Here is a 4,012-nt window from a genome sequence, read left to right as displayed (position 1 = left end):
GATTTTGTAACAAAGTATGTAGCAACTCATGCCGACCTTCAGGATGTAGCTCCGGGGGCTGGTGGCCTGGCTCAGCTTCAAAGGATGGTCGCTCCGGTAAATCTCGGTCGAAGGAGGCAGGGAGCGAGCGTATACTCATGGACGGAGACCAAGAAGGCCTTTGCGGTGACACCCTGGCCAAGCGCGGGGTACTGTTCCGCGTTTCTGTAGCCAAGAAACGGGTCTGGGGGGACGATGTTGAAACCAGGCCGTCGTTGGGTGGTGTGTCAGCCCTGACTGACGGCGACCCCTGAGGTTGTTGGATGCCTGTATTTGTTCCGCCCGACAATGCGGCGGGCTGAATCTGGGGTGTTGAATTACCCCCAGAAGGCTGTGGCCTGAGTAGATGTTGGGGGGTCTCCAAGACCACCGTGGGGGATCCTCTCGGTGATCTCACCGGGGAAGATGTTTGATCCCACTTAGACGGGGTAATTGTCCTCAATAGCTCATCCACAGAATGACTATCCCAAGAGTCTTGGGAAGAATAAAAATATACATTACATTTACATCTTTAAACGGCGACAGAAATCACACTTAAAACAACATGTCCAGGACATTCAAAACCTTTAGCTTTTTTAGACCTTTGAAAATAGCCTTAGACATTCACTACAACGCCTTATTATTTACAGACAATATGTTTATTAGGACTTGATAATAAATGTAAAACAGAGAAGCCGCTGTAAATAAACTGTTTCTTAAATGTTTCTTTAAAAACTGTAATATTGTTAATAAAACACACACACACACAACAACATTTCATTTTTAAACGAACCTTCCAAGTGTAAACGCTTCCTGATCCCGGGACTTCCTGTTTCACAAACGTTTTCACGATCTGTTTAAATATTAAATACAATGAACACCTTCAAGCCTTTTCCTACAACCACTTTAAAACAGAAGTATAATAGCGGGAGATAAGCCAAACAACTTACTAAACCCTTTCAGACGGCTTTACTTCCTAACCAGACGGTACGGCAATCGGTCATTTCTAAACACGTTCCCCAGAAACAAGCCTAGACCTGTCCGGACTTCTAAAGATCTTTCCCAGAACCCCCCGCCCTACAGGAAACGGTCACCCATCGCTTAAATATTAGCCCTCAACGGGCAAACAAAGCCCTTTTAAAAACATTAAAGTTTGAAAGATCTTACTTACCTCCACAGAATAATCGTTTCTTATGTTTTTCGGCTGGTTTAGCTTTTTGCACCGCTGTGAAGGTAAGAGACATGTTTAACCTTTAACCACACCGCTTTATAAAAAGCTTTAACCTCTTACAGGCTGCAGATATATACTCACAGCTATCAGATACCGGGGCTGACGGCCTTTCAGATTCTTGAAAGGTTACGGTTCTCGAAGGTAAAACGAAACAAGCCCTCGATGTGGAAGGCCTTTCGTTGTCTCGAACCACGTTTCTTAATACTGTTAGACAGGATAATTTTTTTAAATTAACAAAACTGGACTCAAACATCTTACAGAAACGTTATACAAACAAACAGGGGTTTAGTTCTTACCCGGTCGGCAGACAGCCTGTCTAGGGACAACCACTTCTCTTGGTCGATCCTCGGAGACATTAATCACAGGCCTTTCGATAGTTTCTGTGTAATTAAAGAGACCGGCATTAATATATATTAAAACGTTTTCATAACTCTAATGAGCCGCTTCAAAACCACACACACCCATACATAAGAACCCATGAGCGCAAACACAAAAATCTTACCGTCGTTGTTCCAGATGATCTCCTCAGCGTTGGGAATTAACTCCTGTTGACTGGCTGAAAAATAATTTTACAGAACTTAAAACAGATGTTATAGCCTTATTTACAATACATGCACACAACACGCTCTGAGTCAATGAAAATAATCTGAAGACTTGCCTAAAAACTCGTTTAAATCGAAGTCGCTGATGTTGTTTCCGGACATTGTTGATCTTTAGTCTTAAATCGAAAGGTCAGTATGAGTCTGTCGAGCTGAAGACCAGACCTTCATACTTATACTGATGGCCACATGCCGGATCTGCTTGTAAGGCATTGTTCTGGTCTGGCCTTTGTGCCGCCCTGTTACCAATTAACATATCAAAACCAACCAATAAAATGACACTGCATCAAATTTCAAATAGAAACCAAGATGGAGACGATCTCTCTCCTCTCTACTCTAAACTTTTATTAGAACCTTTTGGTCTCTCAAAAAAACATTTTTAAGCATCAAGACCTATAGTCAACATCCACTAAGAATATTTCAGGCCTTTATAAGCGCTAAAAAACAACCTGAGCCAAGAAAATAACTATAAAGATCTAAAATAACAAGCGCTTATACAGTGATTCTTTTTTTTTTTTTTTATAGCGATGCTTTGTTTGGTATTAAACAAGTTACAAACTACTCAGAACAGCGTTTATCCCCGCAAAAGAGATATTTGGGTTTATTTTACAATGCTTATATTTTTTATAGGTTAAAAGAATTCTGAATGTTTTGATATCACACGCCATACCTACTGTTGTCTTCTACACCTTACGGTAGCAACAAATCTAACTACTGCTTTACTTTAACAATAATAATGACGGCGACCACGATGACAACAAGAACAACAACAAGAACAACAACATCAACATCATCAGATTTTAATTAAAAGTGGCTACACCAGCGTTTACAATTTCAACCTGTCGACGGACGGACGCTCTGAAAGCACCGATTTCGGGCACTCCAATGAAGAAAAGCCACCCACCGCCTCCGGGGAACCACGAGGGCAAGCAGGACGAAAAGGGCCAGCCCACAGCAGGCTGTTTCCGCCCGGTTTCGAACCCGGGGACCTTTCGCGCGTTAGGCGAACGTGATAACCGCTACACTACGGAAACTGACACCGCCGCCTCTTGCTTCAAACGGTTACCGTTGAAGCCTGCTGGTAAAACGGGCTCAGGCGTTTCAGGTCGGCTAGGCTGTAAGATGGCGTCTGAAGTGCCGCGAAAGGATGCCATTTTCACAGACCTGTTTGGCATTGCTAAAGGGCACATCAGGACACTACGGAAACTCTTTCAAAGGCAGGACGCCCTGCGCTCTGACAGTGCCTGCACTTAGCCCAACAAGGTGATGCTGAATGGCTTGTTCAAACGGCTGGTGGTCTTCCGTCACCACCAGACTATCAGAGCTATACTGCGCCTTCAACTACATAAGAGTAGATAGTAGGGTTTTTTGGGCGCGGCCTATTTTGTTATGACGTATGCCCTAAGCTTATTAATATTCCTACGTCATAATTGGAGGGCGTGATTTTAGGTAGAGTTATTTCCTTAATTATTCCTACGTCATATCCGTCAGAAAGTGTACACCCATAAAACCCTGAACAACAAGGCCACCCATAAATACCCCCACCCCTCTGAAGGCAACGCCCCGAAACTCTCCTCTCTATTTAAGAACCCGCGCTGCTTTTAGGCAATACCTCTTTAATTCTCAGCTTCTGAAACATCCCGCTTCTTCAACATGTCCAGCGACATCAACATGAAACCCCGCAAGAAACAATCCCGGGCAAGGGTTCCTGTACTCACCAATTTGAAGATTGAACGCTCCTGGGTGTTGTTCTGGGGGGCTCGACGGGGTTACCGCTTTAAAAGGGATCCCAGCTATGTTGGAGTGGAGCTTTTTGCTTTGGGAGAGAAGGAGGGTACGTTGGAACCTTTTGAGACGGTAATTGAATACTCTTATGAGGACTGGTTGAAGGTGATGGCCTGGAGAGATCTGGGGCTTGGGGATAAGACTCTAGAAGGCTTGCAAGAGGGTCCAAGAGAATGCGAAATGGAGTCTCCGACTCAGGGTTTTGAAAGGTGGTGAATGGGAAAGCTTGCAGAACTACGGTAGAGTGGTGAAGAGTCTATCTCTAACTACAGATCGTAAGGTTTTGCTTAGCAGTACCCTGATTACAAACCCTATTGAAGGGGGTGTGGAGGATCCAGAAAAACAGGTTACTGAAATTATGTTTGACGCCGTCTGACGG

At 44.1% G+C, this 4,012-nt stretch overlaps 1 non-coding gene across 1 annotated transcript; it reads right to left on the bottom strand.

Moving 5' to 3' along the window:
* Window positions 1-2,808: 2,808 nt before the first annotated feature.
* trnav-aac (transfer RNA valine (anticodon AAC)) lies at window positions 2,809-2,882 on the bottom strand. Its single transcript has one exon. It is a non-coding gene; the product is annotated as a tRNA-Val (tRNA).
* Window positions 2,883-4,012: the final 1,130 nt, after the last annotated feature.

Source organism: Amia ocellicauda (genome assembly GCF_036373705.1).
Source record: "Amia ocellicauda isolate fAmiCal2 chromosome 11 unlocalized genomic scaffold, fAmiCal2.hap1 SUPER_11_unloc_1, whole genome shotgun sequence".
Taxonomy (NCBI): domain Eukaryota; kingdom Metazoa; phylum Chordata; class Actinopteri; order Amiiformes; family Amiidae; genus Amia; species Amia ocellicauda.
This window is presented reverse-complemented; position numbering and strand designations above follow the sequence as displayed.